The sequence below is a fragment of the Mustela erminea genome, chromosome 20 (genome assembly GCF_009829155.1).
Source record: "Mustela erminea isolate mMusErm1 chromosome 20, mMusErm1.Pri, whole genome shotgun sequence".
NCBI classification, from domain to species: Eukaryota; Metazoa; Chordata; class Mammalia; order Carnivora; family Mustelidae; genus Mustela; species Mustela erminea.
Window position 1 is genome coordinate 12,766,442 of NC_045633.1, and position 24,374 is coordinate 12,790,815.

General features: G+C 40.4%; 1 protein-coding gene and 1 long non-coding RNA gene across 8 annotated transcripts in view; one reads left to right on the forward strand and one right to left on the reverse strand.

Annotated features, from left to right (window-relative positions):
- Positions 1 to 24,374, reverse strand: part of MRTFB (myocardin related transcription factor B) — a 262,113-nt gene that overhangs the window by 123,348 nt on the left and 114,391 nt on the right. The window contains exons 1-2 of one of the 7 annotated variants that reach the window (XM_032328489.1): positions 18,776 to 18,789; positions 15,764 to 15,776 (exon numbers count right to left, since the gene is read on the reverse strand). The exons of the other annotated variants lie outside the window; for them this stretch is intronic. The gene's annotated coding sequence lies outside the window, so the exon portion shown is untranslated. Of the gene's footprint in view, positions 1 to 15,763; positions 15,777 to 18,775; positions 18,790 to 24,374 lie in introns of those variants that run through there. 7 annotated transcript variants of the gene reach the window in all.
- On the forward strand, positions 9,977 to 13,302 carry LOC116581341. The gene is made up of 3 exons (XR_004282016.1): positions 9,977 to 10,292; positions 10,868 to 11,004; positions 11,315 to 13,302. It is a non-coding gene; the product is annotated as an uncharacterized LOC116581341 (long non-coding RNA).

Here is a 24,374-nt window from a genome sequence, read left to right on the forward strand (position 1 = left end):
ACTGATATCAAAGAGCTTACAGCCTATGTCTTCTTCTAGGAGTGTTATGGTTTCGGTCTTGCATTTATGCCTTTAATCCATTTTGTGTTCATTTTTGTGTATGGCTTAAGAAAGCAATCAAGTTTCATTCTTGTGCACACAACTGTGCAGTATTCCCAGTACCATTTATTGAAAAGCCTGTCCTCTCCCCATAGCATGTTCTTGTCTCCTTTGTGTAAGTTAACTGACTATATAGGTGTGGGTTTATTTCTGGTCTACTCTCTTCCACTGACCTATGTCTGTTTTTGTGCCAGGACCATGCTGTTTTGATTACTACTGCTTTTCAGTACAGTTTGAAATTCCAGAGTATAATACTTCCAGCTTTGTTCTCTTTCCCAAGAATGCTTTGGCTATTTTGGGTCTTTGGTGGTTCCGTACAAATTTTAGAACTCTTAGTTTCACATCTGTGAAAAATGCCATTGGAATTTTTATACAGATTGCAGTGAATTGGTTGATTTGTAGACTGCTTTGGGTAGTACGGACATTTTCACAATCTTCATTCTTCCAATCCCAAAACACAGCATATCTTTCGATTTATTTATGCCCTCTTCAATATCCTTCATCAGTGTTTTCTAGTTTTCAGAGTATAGGTCTTCCACTTTCTTGGTTAAATTTATTCTAGGTTACTTCACTGCTTTTGATGCAACTCTAAATGGGATTATCGTCTTAATTTCTCTGATAGTTCATTATCAGGGTGTAGGCATGCACAAATTTCTGTATATTACTTCTGTATCCTGCAACTCTCCTGTTACAGTCTTTGTTTTAAATTCTATTTTATCAAAAAAATTAAAAATTAAAAAAATAATAATAATTTACACTAATCAAAAAAAATTCTATTTTGTCTGATATAAGCATAACTGCCCCAGCTTTCATTTCCATTGGCATGGAAGGTCTCCTTTTCCACTGCTTCACTTTTGGTCTGTGTGTCTTTACATTCCGAGTGAGCCTCCTATAGGCGGTACATAGAAAATTCTGGTTCTATACATTCAGCCACCCTGCCTTTTGGTTGGCATTTAAACCATTTACATTTAAAGCAATTATGAGGTGCCTGGGTGGCTCAGTCTGTTAAATGTCTGACTCTTGATTTTGCTCAGGTGGTGATCTCAGGGACCTGGGGTCAAGCCCCATGTCAGGCTCTAGGCTCAGCAGGGAGTCTGCTTGAGATTCTCTCTCTCCCTCTCCCCTCTGCCCTTCCCTCCTGCTCATACATGCTCATTCTCACCCTCTCTAAAAATAAATAAATCTTTTTTAAAAAAATAAAGCAATTATTAATGAGTATGTACTTATTGCCATTTTGTTCATTGTTTTCTGGCTGTTTTTGTGGTCTCTCTGCTTCTTCTCCTCTCTCTCCCCTGTGGTTTGATTATTTTCTTTTGCATTATGCTTAGATTCCTTTCTCTTTCTCTTTTGTATATTTAAGTTTCTTCTTTGTGGTTACCATGAGGGTCACACAACATCTTATTATATATGGTCTCCTTTAGGTTGATGGTAACTTAATTTTGTAAAACTCTTCATTTAAATTCATTGTAGTTAACATATGCTGTATTATTAGTTTCAGGGGTAGAATTTAGTCCATATAGCACCCAGTGCTCATTATATCAAGTGCCCTCCTTAAAGCCCATCATCCAATTACCCCTTTCCAACAGTTCCTCCCCTGCGGCAACCCTCAGTTTGTTTCCTAGAGTACAGCATCTCATATGGTTTGCCTCCCTATTTTCATCTTATTTTATTTTTCCTTCCTTTCCCCTACGCTCAGCAGCTTTGTTTCTTAAACTCCATGTATGAGTGAAATCATATGGTACTTGTCTTTCTCTGACTTAATTCACTGAGCATAATACCCTCTAGTTCCATCCATGTCATTGTAAATGACGAGGTTTCACTCTTTTGATGGCTGAGTAATACTCCATTACACACACACAAACACACACACACACACACACACACACACAATCTTTTTTATCCATTCATCTGTTGATGGACATCTGAACTCTTTCCATAGTTTGGCTATTGTGGACATTGCTACTATAAACATTGGGGTACATGTGTTCCTTTGGATCACTACATTTGTATCTTGGATAAATATCTAATAATGCAACTGCTGGGTCATAGGGTAGTTCTATTTTTAACTTTCTGAGGAAACTCCATACTGTTTTCCAGGGTAGCTGCCAACCAACAATATAAGAGGATTCCCCTTTCTCTGAATCCTAGCCAACATCTGTTGTTTCCTGACTTGTTAATTTCAATAGTAACTTAATTTTTAATGCATTCCAAATCTTTATATTTTTACTTCCCACTCCATGTTTTATATATTTGATATCACACTTTGTATCTTTTTATTTTATATATCCTTTTACTACTCTACTTTTAATAAAACTATGTTGTTGGGGTGCCTGGGTGGCTCAGTGGGTTAAAGCCTCTGCCTTCGGCTCAGATCATGGTCCTAGGGTCCTGGGATCGAGTCCCGCATCGGGCTCTCTGCTCAGCAGGGAGCCTGCTTCCCTTCCTCTCCCTCTGCCTGCCGCTCTGCCTACTTGTGATCTCTGTCTCTCTGTCAAATAAATTTTTTAAAATCTTAAAAAAAAAAAAAACAAAAAAAACCCTACCATTGTCTTTTAACTTTCACACCAGCTTTATAAGTGGCTGATCCACTACCTTTATTACTTAATTACCTTTTCTGGTAATTTTTGGATTTTTTTGGAATACTGGTAATTCTGGAATTTTTACTTTCATATATATATATATATATATACATTTTTTTAAGATTTATGTATTTTAGAGAGGGGGTGGAAATCTTAAACAGGTTCTTCACTGGGTGTGGAGCCTGACACAGGGCTCGATCCCATGACCCTGAGATCACTACCTGAGCTGAAACAAAGAGTCCAACACTTAACTGTGCCACCCAGGTGTCCAACTTTCATATATTTTCTTATTAATTAGCGCCTTTCCTTCAGTGTTTAGAGAATTCCCTTTAACATTTCTTACAAGGTTGGTTCAGTGGTGGTGAATCCCTTCAGGTTTTGCTTTTCTAGAATACTCTTCATCTCTCCTTCAATTATGAATGAAAACCTTGCCAGGTAGAGAATTCTTGGTCGGCAGTTATTCATTCTTTTCAGTACTTTGAATATGTCATGTCCCTCCTTTATGGCCTGTGGAGCTTCTGGTGAAAAACTTGCTGAAAGCCTTATAGGGTTTCCCCTGGTACGTTAACAGTTGCTCTTCTCTTGCTGCTCTTAAGATTCTATCCTTAACTTTTTAGAGATTTATTTATTTGAGAGAGAGACAGAGAAAGTGTGTGCCGGTGGAGGCGGGGAGGGGAAGAGTGAGAATCCTTAAGTAGACACCCTGCTGAGTGTGGCACCCGGGGTGGGTGTGGGGAGGGGTACACAATCCCTAGGACCAGAGATCACGACCTCAGCCGAAATCAAGAGTTGGATGTTAACCAAATAAGTCATGAAGGTACCCCACTTCACATAATTTTTTTTTTAAAGATTTTTATTTATTTATTTGACAGATAGACAGCACAAGTAGGCAGAGTGGCAAGCAGAGGGAGAGGGAGAAACAGACTTCTCCTGAGCAGAGAGCCCAATATGGAACTCGATCCCAGGACCCTGGGATCATGACCCGAGCCGAAGGCAGCCACTTAACCGACTGAGCCACCCAGGCGCCCTCACATAATTTTTTTAGGCTTTTCTCTCTCTTCTCCTTCTAGGACCCTTATAATGTGAATGTTAGTATGCATGAGGTTGTCCCAGAAATCCCTTAAGGTATCCTCACTTTTCACAATTCTTTTCTTCATTTTGCTGCTCTGTCTGGGTGTTTTCCATTTCTTTGTCTTCCAGCTCACACAGTCGTACTTCTGTTTCATCCATGCTGCTGCTGAACCACTCTAGAGTGTTTTCTATTTCCGTTATAACTTCTGTTTGGTAGTTTCTTGTATCTTCTATCTCTCTTTGTTGAAGTTCTCTCTGTGTTCTTTTACTCTTCTGAGATCACTGAGCATCTTTATGACCATTACTCAGAACTTTTTATCAGATAGGTTGCTTATCTCTGTTTTATTAAGGTCTCTTTCGAGGGATTTGCCTTGTTCTTTGGTTTGGAACATATTCCTCTGGCTTCTCATTTTGCCTCTCTGTCTATATGTATTAGCCAAAACAAATACCTCCATGAGTCTTATTTTTTTCTCACTTTTTTTTCAGTGTTCCAAAATTCATTGTTCATGCACCATACCCAGTGCTCCATGCAACATAATACCCACCACCAGGCTCACCCAACCCCCACACTCTTCCCCTCCAAAAGCCTCAGTTTATTTCTCAGAGTCACAGTCTCTCAACGGTACTTCTCCCCCTCCGATTTCCCCCAATTCACTTTTCTTTCCTTCTCCCAATATCCTGTGTTATTCCTTATGCTCCACAAGTAAGTGAAACCATATGATGATTCTTTCTGCTTGACTTATTTCACTCAGCATAATCTCTCCCCAGTCCTGTCCATGTTGATACAAAAGTTGGGTGTTCATCCTTTCTGATGGAGGCATAATATTCTATCGTATATATGGACCATATCTTCTTTATCCATTCATCTGTTGAAGGGCATCTTGGTTCTTTCCACAGTTTGGCGACTGTGGCCATTGCTGCTATGAACATTGGGATAAAGATGTTTCTTTTCACTTCATCTTCTTTTTACTACATCTTCTTTTTACTACATCTGTATCTTTCCTCCCCGAGTTCTGAAAGCACGGTTTTGTGCAGAAGCTCTGCCATGTGACCCAGAAGCACAGTCTCCCCTGGCTACCAGAACCAGGCACTCCATGTGTCCCTTGTACAGGTTGTGAGTGCCTGCCTTTGGTTTAGGGATGTGGTTGCTATGTGTGAAGGGTGGAGCTCAGGGCACTCACCCGGCCTGGTTGTAGTTCAGCCACTGTACAGGGAGGGAGGGGTTTGGACTGCTTGACTTTCCTAGTTGTGGCTTTGGTCTTTGTGTGGGGTGGGTTGGGGCTCAGGGCGTTAACCCAACCCTTTTGCTGCTGGGATGCTGAGCAGGATGGGTGGGGCGTGAGGCACTTGCCTAGCCCCGTTATTACATGGGGTAGGAAAGAGCACACCCTCTGGTGCTAGCAGGCTAGAGAGAGGGCACCAAAAATAGAACCAGTCAGTTCAGTCACTGGCAAGTTAGGATGAGATTGCAAAAATGGCATCCACCAGTATTTCTGTCCCCAGATCAAGTCCCTGCAGGTTCCTGCCTCTCTAGCAGGAAACTAGTAAGTGGTTCTCCCTCACTTATGGTCTAGGTGCTTTTCAATCTGTTGCTTTTGTGCTGGATCTCGGAATGAATGTTTTTGCACGAAAGCCCTTTAAGAGCAGGATCTCCATTCCCTGCAGTTCTAGGATCCTCCTAGTATTAAGTTCCATTGATTTGCAGAACCAGACATTTTGGGGCCTTGTTATTCTGGTGCGTGCCCCAAGGGTTGGGGTGCCTGGTATGAGGCACAATCCTTTCATGATTTGAGTGAGTGTTCTGCCCTTGGGGGTTCCCTCGACTATGGGGTAACCCTGACTGGCTGCTCCTCCTACCCTTCATGATGCCTCTTTTGTCTTTTGTTGTGGAGGCTACTGTTTATCTAGCTCTTGGGTGCTTTTCAGAGGAAAATTATTTCCGACATAGCTGTAAACCTGCTGTGTCTCTGGAAGAGGGGAGTTTAGGGTCTTCCTATGCTACTCTGAGCCCCTTATCACTGTGATCTCACTTTGTATTTCCCTAATGAAGCTGAGGGTCTTTTAATGTGCTTATCTGCCATCTGTGTATCATCTTTGGTTAAGTACCTGATCAAATCTTTTGTTCCTTTTAAAAATATATTTAATATTTATGGAATATATTTATTTTCTTATTATTGTTTTGAAAGTTCTTTATATATTCTGGACAAAAGTCCCGTATCAGATATATGATGTGCAAATATTCTCTCCCAGTCTACGGCTTATTTTTTTATTCTCTTAACAGTGTTTTATAAAAAGCACCTGTTTTTAATTTGATGAAGTCCAACCTGTCGATTTTTTTCTTTTCTGAATCATGTTTTTAGTGTTGTAGCTAAAAAATGTATGATTAATCTAAGGCCACAGAGATTATCTACCATGTTTTCTTCTAGATATTTCATAGTTTTGTTTTTTACATTTAAGTCTATGATGTGCTCTGAATTAATTTCTGTATATGCTGGGAGATAGGAATCAAAGTTTTCTGTCTTTGGCATAAAAGTACGTGACTGTTCCAACACCATTTGTTGGAAAGGTTATCTTTTCTCTGTGGAGCTGCCTTTGTAACCTTATTGCAGATCAGCTGACTACATACATGTGGATCTACTTCTTGACTCTGTATTTAGTTCCCAGAAAAGAATGAGCCAGGAAAGAGGAGGTCCTAAATTCTGTGTATGAACTCGGCCCAAGTCTCTGGTGACCCCCTAAATGATGCATATGCAAGGAGAATCCCAACAGCCCGGCTACGGGGAAAAACCAACAAAAAACAAAACAAAACAAAACAAAAAACCAGAACTGAGATTTCACTTGCTGCTCACCACAGGAAAGAGAGTGTGCAAAAGTGAGTTCAGCAAAGTTAGTTGCTAAAATAAAACAGGACTGTTAAGAGGAAACCTCACAGAATCCAGAGTTCCATATTCAACAAAAATATCCTTTAACAATGAAGGCAAAATTGTCACCAGCAGGCACACACTACGAAAAATGCTAAAAGAATTTCTTCAAGGCTGAAGGGAAGTGATACCAGATAGAAACTTGGATCAGAGGAATGAAAAGCATTAGAAATGTTAAACATGTAGATAAAAACCAAAGATTTGTTTTTCCTCCTGCTTTCTTAACTATTACTATTCAAAGTAATATTTACAGTACTATGTCAAGGGGCCTATCATGGACATATTTATAATATATAAGACAATAGCATAAAAGATGGGGAAGGGTAACTATCACAACATTATTACATTTCTATACATTATAAGAGAGGTGTGCAATCTTAACTTGAGCTCCATGGAGACGTTAAAGTTATTGTAATTCCCACAGCAACCATTAAAAAAACATAGTTTTAGCTCAAAAGCCAATATGAAAATTAAAAAGGAATTCTAAAAATACTCAACTAGCCTAAAAAGAAGTAACAGAGAAACAAACAAAAAAAAAAAAAAAAAAGAGAGAGAGAGAGAGAGAGAGAGATGGGACAAACCAGAGCAAAGAGTAAAACAGTAGATCAAAATCTTACTTTATCAATGGTTACCTTAAATGTACATGGACTAAACTTTATGATAAAAAGAGACTGACAGAATGGATTTTAAAAGTCTAAAAACATCATGCCTATAAGTGACCTACTTTAAATATGAAGGCATAAATAGGATGGAAGTAAAGGGACAGAAAAAGGTCAGGCAAACAAGAAGCCTGAGGTTGAAATGACTACACTAAAGCCAAGGGAAAAAAATAAACAAGGAAGGAAGGAAGGAAGAAAACTAAAAAAGATGTGTTAGGTAGGTACACTTACATGTAAAATGACCTGTTTCACTACAGAATATTAAAACATGGCTCCTAGATTTATAAAATCTGTCCACAGTAAACTAATTCTAAAATACCAGTACCATATTGCCCTTATAACAGTATGATGTACAAACTCTGAACATTAGCGTTAATGATTTGAAAGATCCTTTATGCATGAGACTTTAAAATATTTTCATGCAGGATTATTTTTTCTTCATCTTGAAGAATTTCTTTCAACCTATTATTCCTTGACATTATGAGCACCTTAAACTCCCACACGTTCCCTCCAAATTAAGAAAATTATAAGCTAAGAAAATCTTTTACAAAATGTAGCAAAAGGAAAAGAAAAAGTGCTCAAAATCTTAACTTAATATTCACGAACATTTTTGATTGAGTCTAGACTCTATCTAGTCCCACATTCTACTACCAAATTTGTAAGCTGTCACCCAATATCCACTTAACTGCCTGATAATTTTCTTTTGAAACTGAAATGTAACATCAAACATAAAAAAAACACTGTCCATCCAACAGCCTCTAACTGAGATGTTAAAGAAATGGCATTAGAATGAATTCTTTCACTGGGTCATAATTTAGTTATGAAAGTAAAGCAATCATTTAGCTTTAACTAGAGAAAGTGTGATAAAATACTAACTTGTCTATAACTGACAATGAATGAATATGGAGTTAATACCCTACACACCCATATGGCAAAATGAAACTAATCCAACAATTATCCAACACCAGGTCAAAGCACAACATAACACTAGTAAGATCAACCTGGAATATAGCTCTTCTTCTCAAAAACACACCTCTTCATTGTCAGATACAACACCAGAGACAGAAAACAAAAACACCACAGAATGAGAGCCCTCTTGTTCATCTATTCACTCATTCATATCTTTTTTTCTGCATGGAGAAGTCAAGATAGCACAATAATAATAACTTGTATTTTAAAAGATGCTGGGCCCTTGGGCTAAGGTAGTCTCAAAATCAGTGCTCATATCTATTTTGAACTGAGTGGAGTACAGAGCCAAATCTCTTTCCACTGTACCTAACTGTTCCTAATGACTAATGCACAAGAAATATTAGTAAATAAAGGGTATATAATCAATGCTATATAAAGGAAACTAAATAAAAAGAGTCCAAAGAATATCAATATCAAAATTAATACATTTAATATAAAATCAGCCAAATGCAGAGACAGAATATCCAAATATACTCAATAACAAATGATTCAGCAACACTACAACTGTTGTCCCTGCTCTTTCAAGCTCTCCTGAATTATAAACATTAGGGAAACACCTGGCTTACAGCCAGTAAAAACAAATCTCTGAATTCAGACAAGATAAAACTTGAATCAGGAAGTTCAAAGACAATGTTAATCACATACACAAAGTAATTTCCTACATCAGAAACAGATTTACTATTAAGTCCCATAATCAAACAAGTTGAAATTTTCAAATCAAATGCACTTTTGAGAAACAATTTTGGGTGGGGTTGGGTAAATTAATGGTATCAATGCTGGGGTACTTTATATTACCTATTCTTGCTCCAAAGCTCCTGGCAGCAATTTGTTAAATAACTAATGTTAGAATCCAAAATTCATTTACTTATTTAAGAACTCCTGCCAACTGTATATGTGACAATACTTCCTTAATAATATATTGCTACTTCTATATTGTCTTCTAAATGAAATTGCTTAAGGATATCAGGAATTCAGAGTCAAACCTGTTTATATTTTTATATAAACAATATTTACCTCCCAGCTTCTAACTGGGAGAAAAACCGATGAAGGAAATACTTTATCCAATCTGTCATACTCAGTTTAACAATTAAGATGGAACCAGAAAATGAGAGTTCTAAAACTGCAAGTTTCTATACAAACATTATTTCACCACACTATTACTACTCTGATGAACTCTTTTTTTTTTTTTTTTTTTTTTTTTTTTTTTTTAAAAGATTTTATTTATTAATTTGACAGAGAGAAATCACAAGTAGATGGAGAGGCAGCCAGAGAGAGAGAGATAGGGAAGCAGGCTCCCTGCTGAGCAGAGAGCCCGATGCGGGACTCGATCCCAGGACCCTGAGATCATGACCTGAGCCGAAGGCAGCGGCTTAACCCACTGAGCCACCCAGGCGCCCTACTCTGATGAACTCTTAACTGATGAACTCTCAACCATGAAAGGTGTTTTTGTTCCTAATTTTTTTTTCTAATTTAATTCCTGGTTTGATTACTTGAGTGCTCTTATATTTAAAAAGACTATAAATTCTAGACTAACATATTTTATGTGAAAGTTACCTTAGAACTGACGTCTAGTCTAAGTACTTCTTAACGTTCCTTTGAGGGACTTAAAAAAAAAAATCCTGGGAGGGGCAGGAAAGGGAGGATCTCCAGAGATTTTGACATAACTAGTCCTCGACAGAGCTATTCTAATGTGTAGCCAGTGCTGAGACTCACTGATCCAGTGGAACCCCTTATTTTCAAGAGAGAATAAATCATTTGGCCAATGAGAGGGAAGAGAGGTCGAGAGGGAATGAGTACAGCAGGTGTGAAAACTGAGACTATAAGTAGGTAGAACAAGACCCTTAAGATCTGAACGTCTAACTGCATTTGGATAAGCCAGGAAGGTCTTCAAGGATGAATAGGAGTTTGCAGGCGCAGACTTTTTCTCATCACACGCGGACGGTGCTAGTGCAGAATGGGCAGGCCGGGGAGTGGCAGAAGAGGAGTCTGGCGTGGTAAGTCAGAGCACAGCTGCGAAGGAATGTGCACCGTAAGGGACAGTGATATGAACAGACTTGTAGTTTAGAAAGAGAATTCTGGCAGAGGCTGGTTACTGATAAAATCTCATGCTGAAATGCAGAGGGACGAGGTTAAGACTGTGGAAATGCAGAACGGGCAATAGGGTCAAATAATATTTAAGTGGCAAAATGTCAAGGCTTGATGACTGCCTCATTCCAAAGGTAAATAACGAGCTGAGGGTGGCTGAGATTTCCAGACGTGGGCGGACAGAAAAGCTGGTGGTATCATTCGATAAGGCAGGGAGGAGTAGTGGTGAAGAGCGTTCACTCTGAGAAGGGACAGGCTCCTAGGAGGGAACCTGGGAATAGGGGGGCGGGGGTTGGGGGGGCACTAGAGAGATAGCTACTGGGATTTAGGCAAAGCAATTAACTTCTCAGGGATCCCGTTTCCTCACTTACAAATGACAAATAAGTAAAAGAAAATGGAAGAATATTTCCATTTCTGCTCCTCTTGGCCTTAAGTTTATGCTAGGCATTCCTTAATTTTACTCTAATGACTTTTCTGTTGGCAGGCAGTATTCTCATTTTACAGATGAGAAAACCCAAGCTTGGAAAGATAAAGCAACTGAGAGAGACCAGAGTCAAAGCCATGATTTCACCTTCGAAGACCATATTCCTTCCCTAGTAACGTGACATTTATGTGCCAAATGTGAGTGCGTCAGAGTAAGTAACTGAAAGAGAAGCATTATGTTGGGGGGGGGGGCGGTGCTGAGAAAGAGGGAGATGGAGCCGTCAGAACAAATCTTCAGCGAGCACACTGAAGACCCAGGGCATTAGGCACTTTGCTGGGCACTGGGGTTCCAATAACAACTCGGTCATAACCCCTGCAGCTCCTAGAGGTAAAGACCTCGTCAATCAGGCAGTTACAACACGACATTAGCATTGGGCAGAAGCAGGCGAAGCATGACTGCTTGGTAGCAAATGAAGGCAACACTCTTCCTCCTACTGTTCCCCTTCAGCGAACCCTGAGGGCGTAGCTGGAATTGAACTCCAGACCGGAAGAAATGAAATCTACAGCCGTGGATGTACTGCACAGAAACATGGCATGCTTCTGACAGCAGCTTAAAACTCTTCCAAATCAACAACTTTTCTGAGTATGGTTTTCTTTTGCAGCAGTTGGATTTTTATGGGCAGTCATTAAATACACAGCGAAAATGTACTATAGATATACCAAAAACGGACAATACGCTGTATAGAAAAAATTATGTAACTGCTTTCCTATGCTTGAGGTGGCTCTTATAGCTCAAGATATGCCGACGGGGGATTTATTTTTTAACTTGTTTACTGAAGATTTGTTCCAACTGAACATAACACAGAGCAAACTGTATCCTTAACAGCCTCCAAAAAGATGCATTCTTAAATACTGTAACTAATACTTAAGTAAACACTGTTTCTGAAATATTCATTTTGACACACTTATAAATCAAAATTTGAATTAGCAGAAGTTTAAAACACACGTGGCTTTTAAATTACTATATAAAAAGACATAAAGAGCTAGAAAGTATTATGCTCCAAGGCAAATGGCCAAAATGTTTTTTTTTTTTTTAAAAGCTTGAACAACTTCATTTCCCAAGTTTATTCAAAATGAATGATTCTGAGAGAATAAGAACTGATTGGAAGATTAATTTTAAACTGAGATGATTTCCATACTTAGCAAATACTGGGTTAAAAACAAATTCTAATTTTGTTGACTCATAAATTAGCATTTGATTTACATGTTACAAAGTAAATATTTGTAAACAGACTAAACAAATGTCTTATTTAACAGATAAAAAAAGACACTGTACTCCTACTTCCAGGTTCTGTAAGGCAGACAGGGAAACGAGGAAGGGAAAAGAAAGAAAGAGGGAAGTCTCTTCTATTTTCTAGCTCTTTATTCTCTGTGATACTAGGAATCAGTAGAATTTAAATTTAAACAAGGTGTTTTACTAAATTTACAAGTATCACAAACACACACAAAAAGCTAAAGTTTAATTTACCTGTCTAAGATCTCATGGCTAGTTAAGTAGCAGATGGGACCAGGTAGCTAGTTACCAGGTAGATAGTTGGTAAACTGAAAAGACTCAGTTAAAAGAGGAGTTGTTGGCCTATAAATAGAGGACAAACTGATGGTTGCCAGAGTTTGCCAGATGATGGAGGGGAATGGGAGGTACAGGCTTCTAGTTCTAGAATGATTAAACCACAGGGATGAAAGGGCCAGCATCAGGAATAGAGTTGATGGTAGTAACTGCACTGTACGGTGACAAGACAGCCGTACTTGCAATGAGCCTAGAGTTGTTGCCCAGAGTGCAGAACTGCTGAATTGCTATGTTAGACACCTGAAACTCGTGTAACAACACTGTATATTAGCTATACTCAAACATTCTTTTAAACAAGAGGAGTCGTTAAGGATAATACATATAAATCTTGACACATTCTCTTTTAAATCAGAGTCTATAAATGTCCTCTGGTTTTGCCAGTCTTCCACTACAGGGGCAAGGCCTTCTCTCTCCACATGTATCAGCTGTCTGGCGTAAACAACCACGGTCTATGAACTTGAGTTTCAATTTTTTATACAGTGGAACAAAAATTTAAAGGATTTTAAGTAAAGAACTATATTTTACAATTTTTAATCCGATTTTCCCATTTCTCTCACACACCTGATTCAATAGTATTAAGTAAATGACTGTGTTTCCAAATATTTAACTTTTTTTGCACTCGTATTTCATCACTTTATGTAACATTTAGTTAAACTATGTAATTATGATTACTCCTGCTACTGGCATAAACGGATTTGGGAATAAACACAGCTGATTTTGGGTTAGCATACAACTTCATCAGTGAGAACAGAAATGCATACCAGACTTCAGTGTCACCTCCTGTCCCAAGACAAAGGGCCTGGTGAAGGTCAGTAAACCAGCACACTGGACCAGTGGAGAAGAGATAAAAGAAGTTCTACCACAAAGCATTTTAAAGATTTATGTTGAGGGTGCCTGGGTGGCTCAGTTGGTTAAGCGACTGCCTTCAGCTCAGGTCATGATCCTGGAGTCCCAGGATCGAGTCCCGCATCAGGCTCCCTGCTCCATGGGGAGTCTGCGTCTCCCTCTGACCTTCTCCTCGCTCATGTTGTCTCTCACTGTGTCTCTCTCTCAAACAAATAAATAAAATCTTAAAAAAAAAAAAAAAGATTTATGTTGATGCCAAAGGCATCTCAAATTAGAAACTTGGGCCTTTTTTAGTTTCCTCATGTTTGTTAATACAAATTACAACTTAAATATTATTTTGTAATCGTCTAACTTTAAGCAAAATATGTTAATAGTGTACTTTGAGACAAATGTTGAGTACATGCCAAATGAAAGTTCATATTCAGAGTACCATTAACAGCACCCTAGCAACTCTACGACTATAAATCAGTTTCTACTGCCACTGTTAAATAGGAAATCTATTCTCATTTTATCACAGTCCTTCAGAATACTTGTGAATTCTTCTCTATATTAAATACACTTTGGCACTGGGGCGCCTGGGTGGCTCAGTGGGTTAAAGCCGCTGCCTTCGGCTCAGGTCATGATCCTGGGGTCCTGGGATTGAGCCCCGCATCGGGCTCTCTGCTCAGCAGGGAGCCTGCTTCCCTTCCTCTCTCTCTGCCTGCCTCTGCCTACTTGTGATCTCTGTCAAATAAATAAAATCTTTAAAAAAATAAAATAAACACACTTTGGCACATATCATAAAAGAACAATGTCAATCATCTGTGAAAATTTTATTAGTTTTACGACAGTAGTGGATAAGGAGTTTGGAGTTTTTCTCAACTAATTGAGATAAAATTCACATTCCATGAAAGTCACCACTTTCCATGAAAGTCCGTGATTTTTAGTATATTCACAAGGCACGCAACTCTCACTAATTCCGGACATTTTTACCACACTTAAATCGCGTGTACATCAGCAGTCATCTCCTTGTCTCCTCTCCCTGCAGCTCCTGGCAACCACTCATCGACTTTCTGTCTCTATTTGCCTATTCTAGACATTTCATGGAGAGTAAGAGGCCTCTGTGGGGAGCTCCTCTCACTTAACATAATGTTCTCAAAGATTCAGCCATGCTGTACCTGTCAGTATTCGTTTCCTTGTTTTAGATAAGTAGTATTCCATTGTATGGATTTACCACATTTTGTTTGTCCATTCACCAGTGATGGACTCGACTGTTTCCACTTTCTGGCTGTGATGAGTAATGTTGCTATGAACCTCATGTTCAAGTTTTGTGTGAACATGTTTTCAATTCTATGTATGGGTACATACATAGGAGTGGAATTACCATATAGTACCTGTACGCCTAACTATCTGAAGAGCAATACACAACTGTCCACAGGGATACACGGCATGCATCATTATACATCCTCCCCTCCAGCAAAATAGAAGGGTTCTAATTTTTCCAAATCCTTTTCTTTGTGGGGGGGGTTAATCATAGCTATTTCAGTGGAGATGAAGTGGTACCTCATTGTTGTTTTGATCTGCATTTATCTAATGACTAATGATGTTGAGCACCTTTTCATGTGCTTATTGGCTATTTATGTATCTTCTCTGGAAAAAATGCCCATTTAAAAGTTGGGTCATTGGTCTTTTTTGTGTTAGTTGGAAAAGTTCTTTCACGATGTGTGTTTGCGAGGAGCTGTCACACAGTGCTGGTGAGAATGTAAAATGATACAGCTACTTTGGAAAGCACTTTGGTATTTTCTTAAAGTGCTAAATGTAATTTTACCCTGTGATCCAGCATTTCCACTCCTAGGTGTCTATCCAAGAGAAATGAAAATGCATATCCAGGGGCACCTGGGTGGCTCAGTGGGTTAAGCCTCTGCCTTCGGCTCAGGTTATGATCCCAGGGTCCTGGGATCAAGCCCCACATTGGGCTCTCTGCTTAGCAGGGAGCCTGCTTCCTCCTCTCTCTCTGCCTGCCTCTCTGCCAACTTGTGATCTCTCTGTCAAATAAATAAATAAATCCTTAAAAAAAAAAAAAAGAAAGAAAATGCATATCCACACAAAGACTTACAAGCAAATATTCATAGTAGCATTATTCCTAATAGTCCCAAACTATAAACAATTTAAATGACCATCAATTAGTTAATGAAATTAGCACAAAGTGGTATATCCTAATGGAATATTATTTAACAACAAAAAGGAAAGAAATACTGACACATGGAAGAAACTAAAATACATTACGCCCAGTGAAAGAAGCCAGACACCAAAGACCTCGAATCGTATGATTCCATTTACATGAGATTTCCAGAAAAAGCAAAGCAGAAAGCCTTCATGGCTGAAAACAGTGGTCTTCTGAGGCCAGGGTGGAAACTGAGATTACATGTACATGGGATGGCCGCTAGGTTTCTTGTTCGTGTGATGAAAATGTTGTAAGAGTAGATTGTAGCAAAGGCCGCCTACCTCAGTAAATTTACTAAAAAATCATTGAACTTTACACTTTTAAATAAGTAAAACTTCGGGTATATAAATGGCACCTCAGTAAGGTTGCTTTAAAAAAAATATGATCTGTATGTGCACTTGTATAGTAGCATCACTTAGAGCCGTCCCAAACTGGAAACAACTCACATGACCTTTGGTCTGAGCAGAATAAAAAGCTGGTGCATCGCTACAACAGATCGCCCCCGAGCAGTAGCGGGACGGAGCTCCTGGCATCTGCAGCAATATACCCGCGTCTCAAATGCAGTCCTCTGTGTGAGAGAAAGCTGCCCCCAAAGGGCTTCGAGAACTGGAAAGCCACTTCTGCGAGAAAGCCAGAGCTCTAGATAGACAGAAGACATCAGGGGCTGCCCCGAGTGGGACTGATAACAAGGGAAGCCAAGGGGAAGTCTGGGGGTGAGAGAACTGTTCTACATCTTGATTGTGGTTGTGGTTTATTTGTCAAAAATCAGAAATGTATGTCAAAAGCAGTGACTGTTACCATGCACTGATAAAAAATAAAGTCAGAGCAATGACATGGCAAAAGACGATTTCTTGCAGTTTGATTTTTCAGAGCAAACACTAGAAAAAACTCCAGTCACGACCCCGGGAGACGGGTTGAATTCACAGTTGTGTATTTACGGTATTAAATACACGGGACATCCACACAGTAAGCACCACAGTTATCAGAAAGAACGAGGAAGCTCTCCGGGGGCACTGACAGGGACAGAGATCTGATTTGCTAAGTGAGACAGTAAATGAGAGAAAGAGAAAAAGAATATATTCATTTTGCTACAGTGGAACTCTGGGTGCAGACACAAGAAAGCGGTGGAGTGGCTGTCACCTGTGTGAGCGAGCGCAGTGGTGTGACGGTGTGCCTGCTGCCTGTGGGGAGAGTAGATTTCCTACTGTTTTACTATCATCTTTGAACAGGCGGATGTAGTACTTATGTTTTAAAAAGAAACAAATCAAAACCAAAGAACCTTTTTGAATACTGTCTCATCCTCCAGCACAATATAGACTTCCTCTCACCTTTGTGTCATCTACAATTTGTCTTTCTATATTCGACTTAGCCAAGGGTTAAAATACTGAACTGAACAGAGCTAAAGCAATCCTTGCAATAAACTAATAAAAATCTCTCTCAAATTGGTGTTAATCATTCCTGTGCAGTTGTAAACCACACGAGCTACAAGGGGCATGACTTTGGGCAAGTCACTTCACCTCCCTAAGCCTCTTTGTAAGATGGGTATAAATGGTGTCTCCCAAGCTTGCGGGTGCAAATTAAAGGAGACGATATATGTTAAGTGCTCGGAAGTATATTGGGCTCGGAAGTATATTCAGCTCGGCGCTGAGAAGGCATTCAGTAACTGCTCACTGGCTTCCTCTTTAGCTATGGTAACATCCTGGCTGGAGTATCCACCTGCCATTGTATTCAGCCCGTATTACTCAAGACCTCCAGTGGTGAAGGCTTTCTTCTGTTTGTTGGGCTGCCTGGGTTCAAATTCCAGCTCTGAAATTGTCTAGTTGGTGGGTAAGAACTTTCAAAGCCACAGGATCTTTGGTTAGAGATGGAAGTGACGAAGGCTCGTAGTTCGTAGAATTAAAAGAACTGAAGACAGAGGAGAGGTCACAGCAGAGCTGTGAACACACCGCGCAGAGTCAATCAATGTTAGCAACCAGGACCGTTATTTTGTCTACCATAGGCCTGGGCCCCTAGTATATGCAACGACATAGAGCATCGCACTTATTATCTAAATTTTGCAAAAACTTCACAATAGGCTTTATTTCTAGCTTGTCTTGACTTTCTGATTAGACTTCAAACTAAAAAAAAAAAAAAGTTATTCGTACCAACTGTTCAGACACACAAAAATACCATGATGAATAAATGATAATGGGTTATAAAATCTCCCTAACACAGGCTAGCTCTAAAAGTAACAGAAGTTGAAATCAATATTTATATACTGTGTTGTCTTCTCCAACATTTGGGATTTAATAGGCTTTGGATTTCCAGATAGCTGGCAATACAACATGGGAAAGAAAAAAAAAAAAAAAGAGTTCATTTTTAAAGGAAGGTGCTGGGGTGCCTGGGTGGCTCAATCGGTTAAGAGTCTGCCTTCCAGGGGCGCCTGGGTGGCTCAGTGGGCTAAGCCGCTGCCTTCGGCTCAGGTCATGATCTCAGGGTCCTGGGATCGAGTCCCGCATCGGGCTCTCTGCTCAGCAGGGAGCCTGCTTCCTCCTCTCTCTCTGCCTGCCTCTGCCTACTTGTGATCTCTGTCAAATAAATTAAAAAAAAAAAAAAAGAGTCTGCCTTCGGCTCAGGTCATGATCCCAGGGTTCCGGGCTCAAACCCCACCTTGGGTTCCCTGCTCAGCGGGGAGCCTGCTTCTCCCTCTCCCTCTGCCTGCTGCTCCCCCTACTTGTGTGCTCTCTCTCTCTCTCTGTGACAAATAAATTAAAAAATCTTTAATAAAAAATAAATAAATAAAGGAAAGGTAATATTCTGGGGCACCTGGATGGCAGAGTTGGTTAAGCGTCTGACTTGATTTTGGCTCAGGTCATGATCTCAGGGTGGTGAGGATGGGCTCACACTGGGCGTGGAGTGGAGCCTCTTAAGATGCTCTCTCTTCCTCTTTCCCTCCACACCCCTCCAATGGCTCTAAAAATAAATAAATAAATAAATAAAAGAAAGGGCATTGTTCTTATAGTCACTTCTGAAATCTAGGTACCCAAATTAATCTCAATGGATTATAAGATTCCCGAAGTTGTTTGTTTTTTTAAGTACAATCAGTAAAAGCTCTCCATGTACTTTTTATTCTTTATAACATTTACCTCTTTGGTTTTTTCTTAAAGGAGCCAGAGAAGTTCAGGATTTTGAATTTAGTCCTTGAAGTAATCATCAGGGTTACAAGATCCGTACTGGAAATGACTAACTACTGAAGGGGAAGGCAGCTCAGGTTGCTGTGTTCCACAAGCCCTTTGTTTTTCAAGCAACATTACTTTAATTATTTCCTATAAATACATCATTGTCCTTAAGAAAAATATTTTTCAGATAAAGATGAAAAAAATCTTTAATCATCACTTGGAACATGGACCTTGGAAGATCACTTGGAAATGACCTCAGCTTATTATAAACCTTCTAAGACAGATTTAGTGCATAAAGCCCACTTGCCAAATAAAAGCAACTATTACATGGAATTTCATTAAACAAGTTATTTTTAAAAGACTCAAGAGTTTTTAATCAGATATGTGGCAACAGAATATTTTTACAAAATTCTGGGAGATATGGTTTTAAAAAAGAAGAAAAAAAGACCTGCCAACTGGACAGAGCTGAGTTGTCAGCCACAGCAGGCTCCCACTCACCCTCACCCATCTCTGGGGCCACCTTCAACTCTTCTCAGGTTTTAAACCTTTGGCTGGCATGACCATTCTTTGCCAGACCAAGATTTCCATTAAACTGTGGGTAGGAATTGTGATTTCCTTTTGAATCCAGAAAAGACTGAGTCCCCAAGTATTTACCTGCAATGAAATCCCAACCAAGAAGCAGTGCTCCCCTCCACCCCACTGGGAGGGGATGGACAGAGGGTGAGCCCTGTGCTGCCATTACCTACACACCCTTGACAAGACGGCTCCAGAAAGGTAGAGGCAGCTGCACCGTGCCGACCCGAGACAGACAGCAGTGGGCAGACACTCACGTTAATGCAACATTCCAGTCTCCGTCTTCTTAGCACACTGCTAAGGCTGTAAACCTTAATGTGGTCCTTGAGGCAAGTGGTTGGGGTGTGACGTGGGGCCGTGAGTCTTTCTTTGAAGTGCTCAGGAAACTCCAACAGGTACCAAAGCACAAAACAAAAGAAAGACTTCATGGTTTTGAACAACCCAACCCTGTGCACGACAGCAAAGTACGCGAAGAACATACAGGAAAAAAATATAACAGGAAAATGTTATAGTTATATTAATGCTATAGTAGTTAAAAAAATACTCAAAGACAGAAACTGAGAAGAACCTATTGCCCACCAGTACATGACCTGAACTGAAAGGGTAAATATCCATTTTATATATAGATATAGATATAGATATAGATATAGATATAGATATAGATATCAAACCTGGCTACTGAACAGAAAAGATCATGTATACATACAACACACACACGGACTGAGCAAGAGAACTGGGGCAGAGGCAGAGCAGCAGGTAGGCTGGCAGGCAAGAGCAGGCAGGGAGACTGGACAAGGCAAACTAAAGAGGAAGACGGCGAGGTGGACAGAGGTGGGGCAGGAGGCAAAGAGCGGAAATGGGCAGGCAGACACGGAGACCAACAGACACGCAGGGACTGACTGCCAGTATACACTTCCACGGGTGAGTGCTCAGCGTCCCAGACTACAGCTGCCAGCCACATGTGTCTGTTTAGATTTCAATGAATTTAAATTAAATGAGACAAAAAATGCAGGTCTGCAATCAAACTAGTCACATTTCAAGTGCCCCACGGCCACGTGGGGCTAATGGCTACTGCACTGGCGGACAGATGAGAACGCCCATGGCACGGCACGAGGGTCTAGTGGGTGGTGCTGTTCTAGACTCCTTGGGATTGTGTGAAGTTTACACAATGAGCATGCTGTACTTGTGTAGTCTGCAAAGAGAATAAAGCCATTTCCAATTAGAAAAACAGAAATACAGAGGTTTTGGGTCCTCCTGCCCCATGCTGCATCTCTTTTAACAGTTCTTTCTCAAACAGCACAGAAGCACCAGAGGGTTCACGAGGGCTTAATGATCTATGTACTGCCAATTTTCTAAGTTATTTGGTTCCTACTAAGTCAGTTAACTACTTAGTAAGACTTCAAATACCAGCATAATAAGGAAGACAACGACATATATTTGGAGCGTTGTGACATCACTCTTGTTCTCTAAAATTTAAAGAAAAGGTCATGTTACTCATTCTTCATAAAGTAAGTGCAGTTGCTAGAAACCCCTTGGAGTTTAGACAAACATTTTAGATGGAAGCTTTTCTTCAAAAGAATAATAGCACTTAAAAATAGCATTCATTTTTTTCTGATTCAATTCAGTACAAAGTAGAGAAGAAAATAAAGTAAGCCTGAGGTTAAAAAAGGGGGCCACATTAACTGTAAAAGAAAGTGGCAATGCTAAGAACCTATTTTCAAAGGAAAGCTGTAACACCAAAGCAATGAATGTTCATAATAACAAGTTTCTAAAGGCTTTCTCATGTAAGAGATGTCTGAAGCATCTGGTGAGGTTTTAAGAGAATAACACTTTAAAGAAAAGCTAACAGAAAGGTCTCCAGAAAAAACAGAAGGGATATATACAAGTTTGCCGGGAATGTACAAATGGTAACATTTTGAGACCCTTAGTTCACTCTGAAATAACCACTGAAGGCTGCTCAAAGATAGTCCCTATGGCTATCCTCAGTAGCATCCAGTGACCCACTGGGTCCCGTGGTTAGATCTAATCTGTGCCCTCAAAGTTCTCCTTAAAACCCTGCCCAGTATCACATCCACCGACTTGCCCAATGCAAATACCCACTACTCTACTGCCAGAACCTACGTTCCAATCACAACCATCTGGTCGAAGTTCCTACTGTGGAGCTTTGCATAATATATCAATTTCCAGTAATTAAGCCAGTATAAAAGTGACACAAGAATGTACGCTAGACCAGTGGAGCAGAACTGCAGATTGAGCAATCTAATACATGACAAAGTGGCATTACAAATTAGTGGGGGAAAAGATGGACTATGCAATCAGAGATGCTGGCTCATACCGCCAGTTTATTCACATGGAAAATGATTCCCTATCTCATACCACACACACAAATAAATGCCATGTGGATCAGACTCATGCTAAAGAGCAGAACAAACTTTTAGAAGAAAATATGGTAGGATCTCTTTATGACCCCAAAGTACTCTGAGTACGGCAGGATTTATTAAACATGATGCAAAGAGCACCAACCTTAAATGAACAGACCAATAAATATGACTTGACGAAAATGTAAACTTGCACACAACAAAGCACACCATAAAAGATAAGCCACTGGGAGAACATATTTGAAATGTAAAATATCAACAAAAGATAAGTAGCCAGAATATATAAAGAACTAAAGATATAGAGGGCAGTGGCGGTAAGCAATCTGACAGAAAAAACATACAGAAGAGAAACAAGTCACAAAGGAGGAAAGTGAAATAGTCAAATAAACAAGGAAATGATGTTCAAACACACTAGAAATGAAGAAAATGTACCACTTCAAATTAGCAAAAAAACTGAAAATCTGATAATACCAAGGCCTGGCAAGGGTATGGGACAACAGGAACTCTCCAACATCACTCTAAGGAGCTGCACTTGCTACAACTGGAGAATGACCTGGCAACAACCAGTGAAGTCAAGGATGCACATACCCTGTGTGCCAGCCGTTCCACCTCTAGGTACTCTCAAGAAGCTGTTAGAGAAGCACCAGAAAATACGTACTACATGTCCACAGCAACACTGTCCAACGGCAAAGCATGGAAATTACCCAACTCCCGCTGACAGCACATGAACAAACTATTATAATCCTAAAATGCCACATAACAAAAAAGGGTAATAGTCATGAACAATAGGAATTATTGCTACATACATCACTACGGAAATATCCCCTACATACCATGAAACGAACAAGCAAGTCGCTGTAATATACAAGAATGTACCAAACTGCCCAAAGTTCAAGACCCACAAACTAAATACAGTGTGCATAAATACAAAGGCATGTAGCATGAGTAGAAAGCCATGGAAGGGAGTCACACACCCTCCCTTCGGGAGGATGGTGAACAGCATCTGGCACTGGCACGTCCGCAGCGGGCATCGGCTCTACACGCACTGTTTCACTTTATAGCCTTTTGGGCTTTCCATGTAAAGCAAAGGTAGCAAATATTATGATATGACTAAGCTGTACAGAGGTTGTATTATTCTCCACACTCCTCCATATCCATAGGTTATTTCAAAGCGTAATTTGTATTTTCAAGAAAGAGAGAAAGCGGCAGAGGGACACCTACTGAAGGGGTTGTCTCCTCACATCATGCCTGGGGCTATGGGCAGCTTCTCGGTTTTCTTTTCTTGTATTCTTTATTTTCTACTTCTTTTCTCCCAGAAAGTCAACCCAGATACTGTTAGTCCAATTTCTTCTCCCATCTCACTGCCCAAACCAACACGGTACTTTTTTGCTCTTGGAGGGCCTACTATGTGCATCCTCACATTTATATAAATTGTATATTAAACGCCTCCAAGGTGCCTGTTCCCTGGAGTTCCACAGTTCCACAGTTCTCCAGTGCCAGGAGCTGCAGAAACACACACTGCCCTTCCCTTCACAGAGTTTAGCCGCAAGGAACAGAAACATGAGACAAGCAAGGAAAAAGCTATGCAATTAAAATTGTGAGGAATACTATGATGGAGAGAGTAAGTGCTCCGGGAATATATAACAGAAAGGCCCCACATAGCGTCGACTGGGTGGGAGGGGTAGGAATATGCCAGGAAGGGAAGGGTGGAAGGGCCTTCGGGACAAAGAGACAAACCAACCCGGTGTCTTTTGCACGACGCTGGAGCACCTGAAGGGCGGGGATTGCCTCTGATTCCTATCTGGTTATCTCATTCCTTCTGATTATCTATCTCGCGATTCTGTGCCCATTTCTTCCTGGGCGCTCTAACAAACGCTTCCTGGTGGATTCTAAGGCGGCCTCTCAGCAATCAGGAGATTCTGTGCCACTAGCTCTACGGCAGGAAAGCAGTCCTTGGGGAATGGCCCAGTAGGTAAAAGGAGGAACAGGCGGAACAGAGCCTGAGCCCACTGTCTGTAGTAGCTCAATCCGCAGAAAGCACTTGCATATGCTCCACATTATGAGAGAGCGGAGCCTTTCCTTCAACTATCCATCCATCCGTTGACCCATCCCCTTCCTCAGGCAGCACCATCATCCTCCCCTGCTCACCAGTTTACTTCAATACTTTTAAGGGCACCTATGTGTGCCAAGCTAGGGCTATGAAGACCCATGGAAGCAAGGTCTCTGCCACGAAGAGCTTTCCTTCTAGACCATGGATCACAATTAAGAGTGACTATGTCCCCCAGGGACCATGTGACAATGGCTAGAGACACTGTGGGTTGTCACAATGCAGCAGAGGGCAGGGGGTATGCTACTGGCATCTGTGGGTACGGTCCAAGGATGTTCCTTACAGTGACAGTCCCCCACAACAAAGAATTAATTCTCTGGCCCCAAACGTCAATAATGCCAAGGCAGAGAAACCTGGTATAGATGACTTAGAACCATGTCTAGTGGGCAAATGGTGAGGTCAAAAGCCAGAGGCCAAGCAGGTCGAATGTCAGAGCCCTATGAGAGAGTTACATACCAGGTCACATCAACAGTGTCCATAGTGCAAAACTGAGAAACCTGCTCTAGAGAACCAGCAATGTAATTATAACAGGATGCACGAGGAGTATAAAATGTCATCCAAATACAAAATGCAGCATCGCCTCTAGAACCAGGAAAGAAAAGGTTTCCTCGGAAGTGACATCTAATTCAAAACCTGAAAATCAGACAAGTTAGAAAGAAATGTAAGGACGAAGGCT